This window comes from Eubalaena glacialis, chromosome 17, assembly GCF_028564815.1.
Source record: "Eubalaena glacialis isolate mEubGla1 chromosome 17, mEubGla1.1.hap2.+ XY, whole genome shotgun sequence".
Taxonomy (NCBI): Eukaryota; Metazoa; Chordata; class Mammalia; order Artiodactyla; family Balaenidae; genus Eubalaena; species Eubalaena glacialis.
The window spans coordinates 2,172,809-2,190,032 of record NC_083732.1 but is presented as its reverse complement, the minus strand read 5'-3'; the positions used below and the strand labels follow the sequence as shown (position 1 = coordinate 2,190,032).

The 17,224-nt window shown below is 41.6% G+C and overlaps 1 long non-coding RNA gene across 3 annotated transcripts in view; it reads left to right on the top strand.

Annotated features, from left to right (window-relative positions):
• LOC133077133 (uncharacterized) overlaps nucleotides 1-17,224 on the top strand; it is a 308,335-nt gene that overhangs the window by 266,220 nt on the left and 24,891 nt on the right. For all 3 annotated transcript variants that reach the window (XR_009697667.1, XR_009697668.1, XR_009697666.1), the window contains one exon: nucleotides 5,283-5,478. This is a non-coding gene — a long non-coding RNA (uncharacterized LOC133077133). The remainder of the gene's footprint in view (nucleotides 1-5,282; nucleotides 5,479-17,224) is intronic.

Below are 17,224 nucleotides of genomic sequence, written 5' to 3'. Positions count from 1 at the left end.
TAAAAATTAAATAACATCCCTTCTTTCTGAGAGTCATTGCCTCTCCTGAGAAACAGCGTGATCCTTACCAGCTACACTGGGCTTTTTAATAACTAGATACAGGAAAGAAAAAACCATGCTGAGAATAGGCCAAGTAATAAAGCCTAGAGGAATTAAGAAGCTCCTTCAAAATCCTGACTGTAATTTCCAATAGACAAAACTAATTAAATCAAGTCCAGCTCAAGTTCAATTTGATTTTTATGGTTTAACATGATATCGAGGGTGTCTTAGGAACAAACCTATAAACACTTTGCCTGACAGACTTTCAAAGCCAATACTTTAATGACTCAAAGCGTAACAGAAGATTTTTACAATATAATCTGAGAATATTACGACACTTTAGTGCAACACGAGTTAGCACTTTCTTTCCTCATTCTGTTATGTAAGAAAAGAATGGAATTATTTAGGGAACTGAAAATGAGGAATGCATCAGTGAGTCAAGACTAGTCAAAATCTAAGTTTTCTGAAGAAAGCTTTACAGCCAACAGTAGAATGAAGAAAACTATAAATAAAGAAGTGATTTTCCCCTAGCCAATGCATAAATGTCCTGTTACACTGTTGAAGTGATGTAGTTGATTGAGTACTGATCTAAAGAAGAATTGTGTCAAGATGCAAATGAAGATATTGATAAGATGTTGGTGTATACTTACTGCTAGCATTCGGGTGAACTTTCGGGTTTACTGTGTATGGAATTGAGGTTCATTCTCTCATGTAATGACTCCAATTTAGAGGAGTTATTGTTGCATGAATTATGGCAATGATATGACTTTCAGTAAGTTGAAATTGCAGCTTCCTCCCTGCGAAATCAGCCTGCCGAGTGTGGGTGGTGGTACCCACTCTCGCTGGAAAAGGTAGGTTGTGATCCTTGGTGAGGGCGGGGGTTAGTGTTAGGGTTGAGCGACCTGGAGTGATGGGGTGTCACTGGTGAGAAGATGCCGCTCACCTGGGTACAAAGAAAAGCACCTTCGCAGCAAATGGGTCTAGGTTAGGGTCCTAATTTGGAGAAGAACTCTTCTGAATCGTAGCTGATGAGTTTTGGTTTAGCGATGGGTGCCTCTTTCAGGGAGCAGCTCCTGGAGCCGCTGCAGGTGAAGGAAGTGACCCCAGAGGATTCAGTGCTCCCGTGTGAGCAGAGCAATTCAGCGCTTGGGATGCTCTGTACCTCTAACCTCAGAGTGACTGCTGGATTAAAACCCACTAACCCCGCGCTAGACCAGAGCACGATCCAAATCTCTTCTCCCCATACACCGCTTTAAAACAAGTCAAAGGAGCAAGTCTACCGAAAAATGAAAGATTGTCATTCCTTTCATAGTTTTTAAGTTGGGTTTGCAAAGAAGATTCCTGGTAGCCTTGTGGGGAGAATCATTTTGCTGGAAGACTAAGCAGACTCCTGGATCAGAAATTGCCCTGAAGGGCATGAGATGCACATAAATGGATCTGATAGCAAACCCTCGGCCATCTCAAAGTGGCTCTCGTTTGGATTACTTGTCTGACTCTGGCAATTGAGATAAAAATGTTAACGAAAGTTTTTATATTTTGAGAAGCAAAAGAGGCAAGAAAGCTATGCATACAGCAATATCCAGAACCGACTCTGTGACTGATTTTCTTCTCCCCTTGCCCTGATCCACAAGGCACCAGAGATTATAAATTATTCTGAGGCAGTTATAAAAACATGCTCATTTTATGACCATAATTTAAGCCAAAAAAATAAAATTTGACGTTGTAATTTTTTATTACAAGTTCTACAATGCAGGTAAAAATGGCCGTCCCATCCCACATTCCTGGCATTTTATCTGCCCATCCTAACAGCTTAGGGAAATAGTCCCACAGTCTAGACAAAGCCTTTGCTGACACTTCATTCTAGTTATCTGTTTCCCTGCTGGTATCCAGAGCTGCCAGATATCCTATAATTTAATGCTAATTCTCACTGGCCTTTAGTCAATCAGAGCAGATATTAAATCCTTGTTTCTAATACCAGTTACTGTAATGGCCAAATTATTAGTGGCAGACCACCAAATTCTTTCTTTTTAGCTTAAGCAGGGAGGGATTTAAGTGATGTTTCATATCAAACCTAAATGGAATGATAAAGTAATATTAATTTATAGATTTGGAGAGATAATGCATGTAGGTATAAGAATTACACGTAAGCAAAAGGATAGTCTAAATATTCCAATGACACCTTTTATAGAGGCACTGTGCCTCTATAAAAGGAATATACCTTTGACATAAAATAAGCAGAAACCTGTAGAAGATCTATTTTATCATTGCATTTCTGTTCTAAATGTTTTTGCTAGGAGCTTTTATCACACAGTTATCTATGGCACACTTCTGACTGGTCATTTGGGTGAACGGCCAAGCATTTTGGAAACGGTACAAAGGATCCTTTTTGATAGCGAGGCTACCGCACTGAAATCACTTAAGGACTCCAGGGCAGCCAGAACATTGGAGTTTCTAAAGCTTGGTGTTTATTCCAACTGCATTTTCTTCTGGGGTGAAATTACTCAAATGGATGCTTTTTGATATTATCAAGCAAACCTGTCAATTTCAACCTTAGTAAGTTTCATTTTGTTCTTTTACTACTAACTCAGTGGGTTGTGACCTGGAATCAAATATCTTCTCCCACCCTTTTTTCATCATAGATATGGATCAAATAGTCACACACACACCTGAGTGCTGCCTGAAAGTATGGGCAAGGTTTCGGTGGTGGTGGTGAGAGCATCTCCTTAGCTCTCCACATAGAAGATGTCAAAATGCCTTGATAATTAAAGCTTAAGTACGACCCCTCCAGGATGGGAGAAGGATTAGTTTAGAATGTTGTCTCTCTTTTTAAGGATCAGCTACTGTGAAGAGCGATAATTATATTTTTAAAGAATTTGAAAGTGAAACGTAAAAGGGGCAGGCAAGGTTCTGGTGCCGGCACTTACATGACAAATGTCATCACTAAATAGCAGGGAAAGGTGTAAGAATTTGATTTGTGAAACATATGGCCTTGTCAGAGCAGAACTGACAGCCCTCCTAGTGTTTCCAACTGAATAATTCATGAAAATCTGATCAGCTGAGGAGCTTGAAAAAATACTGAACATCTGTAAAAGCTCCATGTTAGCTGTGGGCTGTCACCTTTCAAGTTCAGGTGTTAATGTTGGTGTGTGCAGTGTTGCTAGGTGCTGGTAGAAAGGTTTCCTGCCTTTGGTACATGAAGAAACCTCCCCAAACACCACGGGAATGGGAGAGGATTTCACTGCAGTTGGCAGAAGGCTGGTAATGACCCTGCCTGCTGGCAGTCGAGCCCGAAATAAAACTGCTAGCGAACCAGGATCGGCTTTATGAGTTTTGATCAAACATTGGCCTCCCTGTGTATCAGAATTAATCTTACCTAGGAGAGCTCTGAATTTGAGATCAATGTAAGGGCGCCGTTGGAGTTTCATGTCACTACAGAGCATGTGTCTGACCTACTCAGCTACTGAATGACCGTAATATTCAGGTGCTAAAATGTTTGTTCATCCAGGTTTCAAGTGTCCATTTCCATTGTTTGTACTAAAAGAGGTAAGAATAAGAAAATACATTCTGCTCAAATGTAATACTGTGTACATGTAATATAAAGAAAATAGTATTGCTGGGTAATAAAGATTCTCATAAAACATGCTAAATTAGTATTAAGCGTCCAAAAGAAAGTAACATAACTTACAGGTTACAGGAAACCAGCTTGGTACAGAACAAAAGCCATAGAAATTAAACTCAGGATATCCTGGATGTGGGTTCTACAAACTTTTTTGTTATGGAACATTTCTCAATCATATTGGTCTCATTCTTCCCCCACTGTTAAGAAGTTTGCATCCTTGCTATTATTTTAGGTCAGAATCATAAGTACTGATGACATATCACTAAGTGCGATTGCCAACATTGGCAAATTGCACTTGATGCAAGGTGATGACAGTAACACCAGAGAGATCACAGCCCTTGTGGAAGACACAGTCAAGGAAGGTTTTTCTAATGAGTAGAGTGTGGTAGTCTCCATAGTTATAAAAACTAACAAATAACTTATCAACTTGGATGAAAGAATCAGATAAATGTTTTAAATCAATAGACTTGTTAAGTTTTTATATGTGTGTCTTTTAAAATCAAATTCACATTGTTTGTTGCTCTGACTCTAAGACGAAAGTAAAACACACAAAAATGTCATGTGTTGATCAAGACCTCATTTTTTCCAGAAGTGCTTCTCTTATCCGAGTCTTTATAAAAAGTATATTCATCTGATGGACTTCAGGTTGCTTGAGCATTCAGTTTTATGAGAAATGGAAAATAACCTGGACATCTTCTCCTGTGCTCAGTATGAACACGTGACTTCAGCCTGGGCCCTTCTTCCCTGGATATTTCGGGTTGGGATGGACAGGTGGTCCTTTGTCTGCTTGGATGATAGCTTGGAAACATGGCTGCTGGGCTCATGTCCCCTCCCTGGGGGAAAGTTGCTTTACAGGGAGGAGAAACATCAGGGGAGACCGACGTCCACCATCGCCTGGGCCCTGGCTCCCAAGTTCCTGTCATAATTCCTCCTCCATGCGTCCTCCTGTGTCCATCCTGCTACCTGAGCCCATAAGCAATCTTCTTGCTTTTAAAAAAACCCAACTTAAAATCGTTTTCTTACAAATTTACAGACACGTATTTAAGAGGAAATTCAAAAGTTTATAATAGATTTATATTATTAAAACAGAAACAAAGCCAGGCTGCAAAAAAATAAGGTGGAGGTAAAGGGTCTGGTGTGATAAAAGCTGAGATAGAGGTCATACCAATGTGTAACTGTGTCTTCCCAGCCTTCATCAGCCTGTTAAATGGAATTGCAGCAATACAATCAAAATTAATATAAAACTATACATCCTATGAGTTCTCTGCATCTATATCCCTGAATAAAGTGGTATTCAAGTATTTCTAGAGTTTTTAATGTGGTACTTCCTAAGAGTTCATGAAAAATCTCTTATGATTTCCCATGGATGCCCTGCCAAGACCAGATGTTTCCCACTGGGTAGTGTGAGAAAGACCATCTCTACCTACTACCATCACCTGTCCCCTCCGTCCCTACAGTGTGAGAAAGCTCAAGGGCAAAGCTTTGGAGAGTTCTGTTGCGAATCTGTAAGAGCTCCCCGCCCCCTTTATGTTACAATTTGATCATTTGATGGAGAGGTGCCCTAGCAGTGCTCCTAGAATCTCAGCATCTTAGTTTTTACGAAATTGATCTTTCTGTTTTTTAGGTACAGTCGCTGAGTGAGTTCCATCTCTGGGACGGGGCTGTGTGGAACCCTGAGGAGGAAAACAGCAATGATGGACACCAGCCGGAACAACCTCCCTCCCAGACTCGGGCTCTCCTCCTGAGCCAGGCTCACTGCTTCCCGAACTTTCTTCCCTGAGGATGAGTTCTCTTCCCTGATGGCCTCAGCTCCTTTGAAAGTAAGTGTAAAGGAGAGGTTGGCCACATGAAGTGGCCAGACATATTTGAGTTCCCTTTAGATTTGAGATGGGTCACCCATTTTGGATGATTTGGCAAAAAAAGAGGTAGAAGAAGAAGCACAGCCATAAGGTACCTAGACCTACACAATTTTTAAACATCTTAGAAATTCTGCTTCAATTGTTCTTAAAGGAAATAGAACACTTTGGAAAATGATCATTCTGCGTTCTTTGTCTGCTAAAAACTTGCCAGTGTCTGTCAGAGCAGATGATGGCTCAAGCACTTTCCTGTGGGTATCAGCTCAGTGGTTTCCAGCTGAGTTACAACTTCACGCTTTATAATGTTTTGATCCTAGTATTACTTGCAGGAGGTATTATAAGAAAAGATGGAAAAATATATTGATGACATTTTTGTAGAAAATAGTCAAAGTTGTTTGGATTTTATTTAGCGCAGTTGCTTCACTTTGTATATTATTATTCACCTTGAGCTGCATAATGTTGCTTTTGCAAAGAAAACTAGATTAATAATAAAATGGTTGCTTCTCATCGCTAGGACACAGTTCGTAATGTGTGGTTAGACACGAGTTTATTTTTCAGCAGTTCATTTGCATTCTTCAGTGATAAATACAGTATGAGTTCTTTGTTTAATATGATTTCAGGCAGCTATAGAATCATATGCTGCCGGCTTTAGAACACAAAACCATCCTCGAGAGGCTTAACATCCTATTTTACCTTGAATCTTTGGTCTGTTTCTTCTTGGATCTCTATTGCCATGTTATTTGGTAGGTGTTCTGCTCATTCAAATGGTTAACGGATATTGTTATACAGTCAAGAACTGAATGTACAGCCAGTTCCATATCAGTAGCTGTGGATTTCCATTTGGGAGGTAAAGTAAGATCTTTGCTTTCCAAAATCTCTAGGTGGGTCTGAGTTGAGCACTGATGTGAAATCATTGAAGGGGGATCTATTCTAGTACCAGATTTTTAAAATGCCATTTTTGTGACTTTTTTTTTTTTGGTATTTACTCGTTACGATTTAAAATACTCTGTAATAACCTATATGGGAAAAGAATCTGAAAAAAGAATGGATATGTGTATATGTATAACTGACTCACTTTGCTGTGCACCTGAAACTAACACGACATTGTAAATCAACTCTACTCCACTATAGAAGTTAAAAAAAAATAAAAGCAGAGACCGTGGCCTGAGTCACAGTGGCCACTGCTGTTGCATCTGTAATCTCGGGATGAAATCGGTCAGTGAGGGGAGGGGCCCGTGGGGAGTTTACCTCCCCCACCCCAGTGGAGGCTCTATGTGGTCTGGTCTGTGCAGAGGGACCTGCAATTTAAGCCTGGCAACCCCTCAGGCAACACAAATAAACAGAGCCACAAGCAAGAGACTAGGAGGATTGCAAATTGGTTCATCAGCCTGCACAGCAGTGAGCTCACGTTGGAGGTTAACGCCCATTAACTAAACGTAAGCAGATGCGATAGGAACGCTAACCAGGGGCTGTTCAGGTTGACATCACATACGATACAGCAGAGAGATGAATAGAAAACTGCTGTGTTGTCCGACAGTCACTTCACAACAATTATGTCTAGAATATAACGTGTCTGGTAATGCTTGTGTTACAGGTGTGAGGTTGCATACTGAGGGAGTATAAGAGAAAAAAGTAGAAAAATCTCTACAATGTGTGGCAGATCTATAGACCTTTGCAGTCCAGAATTTCTTAGTGAGGTACCTTGACATTTGAGGCAACGAAACTCAACATTTGTGTTTCCTTTTCTTCTGAAATGCTGAACAGGAGTTTTATGTGATTAGAACTAGACAGTTCACAAGGCAAAACTAGGGACTTATGTAATACGTGTAATAAATTGAGATAATTTTTAAAATAATTGATACTGCTTTCTTCATTATGAATATTGTCTAATAAGAACATTAGACATAGAACAAAGAACATTGTATTTTTGTCTAAGAATAATAGGATAGAAAGCAACTTTAGAGGCAATTATTAAGGTAACATTATTTAGTGGCCAGTTAGTAAAAATTGACAATAGAGAATTGTAACATTTTAAAATGTTTTAAATTCCTTTCAGTATAAGTATAGGTCTTTCATGAAATTATTTGGAAAGAAGTGGTGAATTGCCAAGATTTAGCCACTTTTGAAAATGATAGATTATCTCATATTTTTTCTTTCCTCTGGGTGATAGGTGAACCTGTAAGTGGTTATTAGAAAGTGTACACACACACACACACACACACACACAACCCAACGTACCTCCTTCTCTCTTAGGAATGGGTGAACGATACATATTTTTTTCAATGAGCAAAACTGGGTGACCCAGTAAGCAGACAAAACACATACATGCCTAGAGAAACAGTAAAAAAAGAACATTTAAAATTTGTTAATGAAATATTTTTTAAAAAGATAAGTTAGTTATCATAAGAAAAAGTAGTTTTCCTTACACTTTATTTCTTTACTCTCAATTTAAGTAGCATTATTTTTATTTTTAATTGCATATGGGATTGGCAAAATATTTTCAGTACCTAAGGTCTTAACCTGCCTCTGCTGGGGAGACAGGTCTGTGCCCACACAGCAGACTTGCTCTTTTAAGCCCTGCAAACAGGGCCCCGGCTTCATCTCCAGTGTTCTCTTTCCCCTTTTGGTGAGCAGACCCTGGGGAGGCCCACCTGACTCTGCTCCTGTATTAACGCCCTTATAATCCCCTCTCGTGAATGTGGATTGGACCTGAGACTTGCTTCTGGCTAGTAGAATGTGGCCAAGGTGAAAGATTTTGCAGATGTAATTGAGGTGCCAAGGCAGGTGATGGTAAGTCACCCAAGAGGGAGATCATCTCAGGAAGCCTGACCCAATTAAGTGAAGGCCTTGAAGGATGGACAGGACCTCCGTGAGGTGAAAGGCTCTCCTTGCTGGCTCAGTACAGTGACTGGCCATGTTGGAGGCATCCGCCTGACAAGGACCTGCAGGTGGATTTTAGGAACTTTGGATGGCCTCCAGCTCACAGCCAGCAAAACCCAGGGTCCTCAGTCACACAGCCCCCGGGGAACAAACTCTGCCAACAAAAGGAATCAGTGGGCTCTTCCCCAGTCCAGCCTTCAGGTGAGGATGCAGCCCAGCAACACCTTGGGTGCAGCCTGTGAGACTCTGAGCAGAGCATGCCTGGACTCTTAGCCCCTGGGATGGGTGTCGTTTTACGTCACTAAGTTTGTGGTAGTTCGTTCCAGAGCAATGTAGAGTTAATATGTTCTTCCTCCTTGTTGCCAGCCTTTGAGACAACCTGGTTTTTCTTTCCAGTTTAATTAAAATATGCCAGAATTATTAGAGCCTCAGGAAATAAACCATTTCTTTCCAGCCATTCCTGAAGGAAAGGTTCTCACATCTGTTGAGCCAGACTGAGGGTCTTTCCCTGTGAATCCCCCTTAACCCATCTTGACAAAGGTAATTACTTCCTCCGTTTTGTCACCTAATCCCCACCCATGAAAGAAAGCAGCCTCCCTCTTCAAGCTTATTGAATTCATCAGTGGACTTATTATTTTACTAAATCCAATTAATAAATTACAGAATTTTCCTTGGATATGTACTAGATTCCATTGCAGCTGCAAACGGAAAATTTTAAGACTACATACCAACTTTTATCTTTCAAGAACCAAGCCATCCCTATTTAAGATGACATAAAAACCCTCTCATTATTAAAAGGTAATTCTCTACACTCACTCATCTGCCATTTTAGTGGATATTCTTCTTCTCTGTGAGTTCTTTTCCAGTGTAAACCTATGCCTTTAAATATAGTTTTCAATACTGATTTGTAGTAGTTGTTTTTCTTTAATTTCCCAAGGAAAGTAAGGCTGTTTCTCCAAGTACTCTTCACACCATGTGCACACAGCACGAATGAAATCACCATGAACTTGCATGGCATCCATAGAAGGTCCCTGAGAAATGGGATAAATCAATGTTGAAACAAGGAAGTGAAACAAGATTGGAAGGGACAATCTGATCGGGGATCACTGGAAGGAAAATATTTCCTTAATCAGAGTCAGACTATACTCCAATATAAGATAACAATTAAATTAAAAAATATTAACTAATCTTATTTACAATGCAAAATCATTTCATACTGTCACCTTATCTGCTTACCTGCTGATAGTCTCGGGAATTTTCTTATTTAGTGAAAAGAAAAAGGAAAAAAACCCAAGTCATCTCTTTTACAGTAGAAAATTCCATTTGTGTTGATGTTTCCTTTGGATTATAGATTATGCATGCTACATTGTTAGTTATGCTCTGTAATTTCCACTTAAAACTCAATAATCTTGTATAAGGAGATAGATTCTCAGGCTCATTTACTTTGATGGAATATGTAATACACAAGGAAGCAGACTCTCTTGTCTAAGCTACCTCGTGATGTAAAAGTTACGCAATATTAACCCAGTCAGACTGATATCAAATACTTCTGGTTGTTTCTTGTTTAAGTGTAATAAATATTAAAGAGGTAAGAGGGAGAAAAGGCAGTGTAAACTAACATTTATTGAAAGCAAAGAACATGTAGATCTTTATTGGCTGTTACCTCGTTGAATTCTGCTAATAAACCAAGAAGTGGTATCTTTAGTCGATTCTGAGGTTAGAGGAACTGAAACTCAGATAAGTAAAATAAAAACATTTAACAAATATGAATAGAGCATCGTCTATAGGTCAGACGCTGTTGTAGGTACTGCCTGTTTCAAAGTCTCAGAAACTTTGGTAACAATTAAGAAATTTGGCTCTGAGTTCAATTCTGAAAGTCTGTATCTTTTTCATCACGATGAGTTGATAAAGTAACCACAAATAAAACATGGTTGTGAAGTAGGTGAGGCTTGTTTTAAATTCCTGCTCTGTCATCTACAAGATGTAAAACCATGGTCACAGAGCCTGATCTTTGTGACTTTCTGTTTCCCCCTTCAATTCCTGAGGCTGATGGCATCTTCCTCTGGCCACCTGGACACGAGGCCTGGAGGGCGTGTAGGGGGGGAGCGGAGCCTACATCTGGGGCAGTAAACCACACCCGCAGTCATTCTGGCCACCTGGCAACTCAGCACGTTCTGGATCTAAGGTGCTTACAAGTGCTGCCCCCCAAATGTTTCTGGAATGACGTTATGAAGGGTACTTTACTAACAGTAAATTTGGTGATTAAAAGGACGTATCCCCTGCTTCATGGAGAAGTGATTTAGTTGAGTAATTGAGTGAGTGATGATTGAACAGTGTGCAATGTGTTACTGTCACACTTTACCCATGTTCAAACGATCCACTTTCAGGGGTTCTGTACCCTCTGTCAGATGATCCTTCCACCAACAAAGTCATTGACAAACAAAACACTGCAGATTATTCCGGGCTTAGTATTGGGACCAGGGTAGATGTCAGAGAAGGGGGTCAGAGGCGATGCACACGCTATATCCATGCAGAGGCTGCCTGCTCCGTGTGGCCAGGCCTGCCCTGCCCAGCGGACGTGGCTGGACTGCTAGGCGCTGGGGGTGAGCCAGGCAGGGCATGGAACGTTCCTCCAGCCCCTCTGAGATCTGCTCCTTCAGAGCTCCCGTGGCTGCAGCGTGAAATGGGCTTCACTCTAGTCTACAAAAGACTTGGAGAAAAACCTGCATCCAGACGGGTGAGGACAGTTCCCTAAGGTGACTGCATTGACTGCAGTTCTTGAGATATTTTCCAAAGTTCACTTGTAAAATCAGCATTTTGCGAATCTGCGAGTAGAGAACCAAGTGTGAGTTTGGGAGCCTGTAAGTGACCCCCAGAAGGACTGTTTCCAGGACTCAAGAGCCAGACAATGTGTTGAACTGACCACCGATCAGGAGGAGGAAGACGCCCTCAATCCTGGCCCGCTAGTGGGTTCAAGTGGTGACGGTGGCCGTCACCTCAAGGGGCTAGAAGCCCCTCACATTCCTGTTTGAGGGGGCGTGGCTTGCAGAGCGGCGTTTGGGCCACGCTCCTTTGGGGTGCTGGGGAGCCCCGAGGACAGAGAGGACCGGACAGGACAGGCTGCGGGCGCACGGGAGGGTCCCACGATGGAAGGCGGTAAGAGGCGCACCGACCTGCCCGGCCCCTCCCTGCGGCTCAGGGCCCACACCTCCCCTTTATGAGGACACCGTGCTATCGGATCGGGCCCCGACGACGGCGGCTCTAACGTGATCGGCTCTGTAAAGTTCCTCTCTGCACACAAGGTCTCATTCTGAGGTCCTGGGGGTTAGGGCTTCCACAGACCTCCTGGGGAAGCAGTTCAGCCCCTAACAGGAGGGTGTGGGCGAGGCCTCGCTGCCTCCCCAGGGCCTCGTCTGCGCAGAAAGAAGCCACCGTCCCTGAGACCGGGGACCGCCCTCTTCCCCGGGCCGTGTGCATCCCTCGGGGGCGCCGGGAGAGAGTGGTCCCTCCCCTCCTGCACAGAGCGCGGCCCAGGGAGAAGCAGATGCGCGCGTGGTGGGCGCGAGCTCGGCCTGGCTGGCAGGGCCCTGGGGCCCGCGAGGGGCCGGCGGTGACCATGCCCAGGCCGTGGCAGGGGGCTCATGATGGACGAAGGTCCGGGGCCTCCCCACCGGCGCCTCTTCTGGCCGCCCCGCGGTGACACTGGGGCCTCGGCGCCGCTGTCGGGGCCACCAAGCCCGCTGTGTCGTCCCGTCCCGCTTTCATCATCAGTTACTTAGTGTTTATTTCCATCTCAGTATGCTCGTATCGACTTTTCATTTGTAAGAGAGACTTTTCAAATTAAGTGATTATAATTGATGAAGGTATCTTTTTGCATTTTTCAGCCTCTGGTTTTGAATGACTTTTCACAGTTCCAATTCTTGTTGTTCCAACGGGAACTGTATTCCGCTAACAACTCATTTTAGTTCCTGGCACATCCCAGTCTAAGCCCCTCTTAGCTATCCATTGTTAGTGATGTCTTTGTACTATTGTTGTCCATCTGACTGTCTGTCTTGTATTATTCTTTGTATTTATGGCGTTAACCTGTGTCTCTGTGCTGATCAGCATCATTCACATCTTCCCATCCTAAAACTCTCCGTTACATGGTGTGTATGAAACTAAAGTTGCAAAGCTTTACAGAATATACAGAGATTAGCCCATGACTGACAGTCTAGTACCCAGACACGAGTCTGACCGTGTTAGTGATCACCTCTAAGGTCTGTAAAAATGATATATGCCAAGATAGAGTCAATAAAAATTGTTATCAATACATTTCATTCAGTGATCCCCACATGTTTGGTTTTGTTTTTACTCCTTCCTAAACATTATGTGCCTCCTATGTAGCATTTTTTGAAATGTTTGAAATGAGTTAAGTATTCATCTGTGATGTTTTATTAAGATGCACAATAGGCTTTTTGAAAATTTTTAAAAAGTTAAAAGAAGTCCATTGTTCAGACTCATGAGGATGGAAAGGCCAAACTAAATCCTTCTCCTAATATGCTGTTCAGGACTCAGGAAACAGACCCCATGGTGGCAGTTAGACTGACAGTCTTTCCTGGAAGCCGGGTCTACAGCTCAGGAGGATGACAGAGGCAGTGAGGCTGTCTTGCTAAAGCACAAACACAAGTTTCCAGGGTCGATGGAGAACTATAGGATCCCCCTTGGGACCCCGAGTGTCCTCTGCTCCCATTTTGAGAGCAAAACATCAAAAACAGACCACCGCAGAGTCCAGTGTCATTTAGCAGTGACCCAACCTCAGCAGAAGGACACACGCACTTACTGCCTGATGGCACTCTGGGAGGGGGTGGTTGTCGAAATGACCCAGGGTGGGCACACACGTGTGCAGCGCACACACGTGTGCAGTGCACACGCGCACACACACACCCGAGACTAGTAACAAAAAGAAGGCAACAAACGTTCTTAGACGGCTAAGAATATATTGAGGCCCCATTTTGAGAAACTCTGATGAGTGTAAATCAAATACAATTAAATACTACAAACTTTAAGACCCTAGCATGACATTTTAAAATTATTTAATAAAATGATGTTAGAACGTGGCACTTCGATGATAAAGAGTGCAGGCATTAACAGGCTTGGAAGAGCTGGTCAGCACAGCTGCTCCCTTCATGCTGTAGTGTCCAAAAGTTGCTCTATTTCAGCATCCATTGTTATTTTCCTTAATCTCGACCATACTCCATTGGGAGTTCCTTAATTAAGGACTCAACATTTAAACCATCTGGGGTGGATTCTATTTCCTGCTTGGACTCGGTACAGGCATTTGAACTAGTTCTACCCACATCGGCTGAACAGTCACCTTAAATCCGCTAAGCTCTTTGCTTTGTACCCAGGTGTCCACTGGCCGCAGGTAGGCACCGCCGTGCTGTTGGTGATTCTGTACAGTGACACCTTTCTAGATTCGTCTGAAGTTGTCATTACACAAGTTGGTGAAAGTCAATCATCTGCTCCTGACTAATTTGGTGTTTTCGTCGATATAGAGCTTCCGTCAATATTCAGCACTCTTTTTTTTCTTATTAAAGTATAGTTGATTTACGATGTTGTGTTTATTTCTGCTGTACAGCAAAGTGATTCAGTTATACAGATATATATTCTTTTTCAGATTCTTTTCCATTATAGGTTATTACTAGATGTTAAATATCGTTCCCTGTGCTATACACTAGGTCCTCGTTGTTTATCTATTTTATGTATAGTAGTTTGTATCTGTTAGTCCCAAACTCCTAATTTATTCCCTGAATGAGTTTTCTGCAATTTAATAAAAGCTTTGGAATGGAGGTCTCAATGGAATAGAAGGGGAGATAAAGGAAGTGCCTTCTGACAAGCAATGCCCTCAAAACAACCCCATAAAACAATCTATCATAATCTCATTTTATAGATAAGAAGTGGCTGCAGAGGGTTGAGGTGATGTGCACCGGCCCACATGGTCTGCACGAGGCCAGACACTAACTCTCACTGCGATGCTGTTACCTGGAGACGTTCAAACACCATTCCTGCCATTTTATTCCATGTTAAGGTTTAGAGCTTTTTTTCTTGCCTCCTCTATTTCTGATGACTGATTCAAAGGGCAGAATAGAAACCTGGGTGGTGGCCTCCTTACTGAATGCTGACTTCAGCTCTATTCAGAGGTTTTGGAACCACATGTATTTAGAATTGATATTTTAAGTGCCTTAGGGCAGTTCTGGCACATATATCCTCAATAAAAGCTTCCTGGAAAATAACATGTGCACTAGACAGATTAGATGGGGGCAAAAACATAATGCTGTTGTTGTAACCAAGCTGTGGTGAGCACGTAGGATTCATCACCTCTCACACCATTGCTCACTTTTATTAAGTGCACTGGGTGCCCCTCAGGCATCGAGATGCTCCTTGCGAAGTTATTATTTCTTTACTCTGGTTGACAGGTGATTGATCAAATCTGCTTGTACCCATTTTTCGATTGGGTCCCTTGTTTTTTTAATATTGAGCTGCATGAGCTGTTTACATATTTTGGAGCTTAATCCTTTGTCCGTTGATTCATTTGCAAATATTTTCTCCCATTCTGAGGGTTGTCTTTTCGCCTTATTTGTAGTTTCCTTTGCTGCGCAAAAGCTTTTAAGTCTCATTAGGCCCCATTTGTTTATTTTTGTTTTTATTTTCATTACTCTAGGAGGTGGGTCAAAAAGGATCTTGCTGTGATTTACGTCAAAGAGTGTTCTGCCTATGTTTTCCTCTAAGAGTTTTACAGTGTCCGGTCTTACCATTTTGAGTTTATTTTTTTGTATGGTGTTAGGGAGTTTCATTCTTTTACATGTAGTTGCCCAGTTTTCCCAGCACCATTTATTGAAGAGGCTGTCTTTTCTCCATTGTATATCCTTGCCTCCTTTGTCATAGATTAGTTGACCCTAGGTGCATGGATTTTTCTCTGGGCAGAAGACCTAAATAGACATTTCTCCAAAGAAGACATACAGGTGGCCAAGAGGCACATGAAAAGCTGCTCAACATCACTAATTATTAGAGAAATGCAAATCAAAACTACAATGAGGTATCACCTCACACCAGTTAGAATGGGCATCATCAGAAAATCTACAAACAACAGATGCTGGAGAGGGTGGGGAGAAAAGGGAACCCTCTTGCACTGTTGGTGGGAATGTAAATTGATACAGCCACTATGGAGAACAGTATGGAGGTTCCTTAAAAAACTAAAAATAGAATTACCATATGACCCAGCAATCCCATTACTGGGCATATACCCAGAGAAAACCATAATTCAAAAAGACACATGCACCCTAATGTTCATTGCAGCACTATTTACAATAACCAGGACATGGAAGCAACCTAAATGCCCATCGACAGACAAATGGATGAAGAAGATGTGGTACATATATATAATGGAATGTTAGCCATAAAAAGGAACGAAACTGGGTCATTTGTAGAGACGTGAATGGACCTAGAGACTGTCATATAGAGTGAAGTAAGTCAGAAAGAGAAAAACAAGTATCGTATGTTAATGCATATATTTGGAATCTAGAAAAATGGTACGGATGAACCGGTTTGCAGGGCAGAAATAGAGACACATATGTAGAGAACAAACGTATGGACACCAAGGGGGGAAAGCGGGGTTGGGGGTGGGTAGGATGAATTGGGAGACAGGGATTGACATGCATACACTAATATGTATAAAGTAGATAACTAATAAGAACCTGCTGTATAAAAATAAAATTCAAATTAAAAAATCTGTTTGTAGAAATCTAAATGACATCGTAATATCAGTGAGGCAGTCATATTATTCTGAACCTGTTAAAGCATTTTTCCAGAACTAAAGTCTATAAATGAAGATTTAAGAAGTAAACCTAAGTTGATATTTTCAACCAATAAATATATCGTGTTATCTTAAGAGAGTGGGATAAAAACTGTTAAGCCTAAAGTAGTTCACGTGTTTATTTTTCATGTGGTTTTTTTCCATAATTGACTTAATTAGATAATTATATACACGTTGAGTTGGCCAAAAGTGCCTTCGGTTTTTAAGTAAAACTAAAAGACACAGTTTTCATTTTCACCAAGAACTTCATTGAACAACATATTCACCCTTTTGTTCCACTACCTTCTGCCATTTTTCAGGCAACTTCATAATTCTATCTTCCCAAAACTTTTTACCTTTTTGAGCAAAGGACTGGTCCAGGTGCCTTTTACAGTCTTCCAGGGAATTGAAATATTTTCCATTAAGAGAATTTTGTGAAGACTAAAATAAATGGAAATCTGAAGGTGCAATGTCTGGTGAATACGGCAGATGAATCAGAACTTCCCAGCCAAGCTGTAACAGTTTTTGCCTGGTCATCAAAGAAACATGCGGTCTTGCGTTATCCGGATGGAAGATTATGCGTTTTCTGTTGACTAATTCCGGATGCTTTTCCTCGAGTGCTGCTTTTGGTTGGTCTAATTGGGAGCAGCACTTGGAATTAATCGTTTGGTTTTCTGAAAGGAGCTCATAATAGTGGACTCCCTTCCAATCCCACCATATACACAACATCACCTTTTTTGGATGAAGACCAGCCCTTGGTGTGCTTGGTGGTGGTTCATTTCTCTTCCGTTCCACATTATTGTACAGTATCCACTTTTCATCTCCCGTCACAATTTGTTTTAAAAATGGAACCTTTTTATTACTTTTCAGTAGAGAATCACATGGGGAAATATGGTCAAGAAGGTTTTGTTCGCTTAACTTACGTGGAACCCAAACATCAAAGCGATTCACATAACCACGCTGGTGCAAATGATTTTCAGTGCTTGATTTGGATATTTT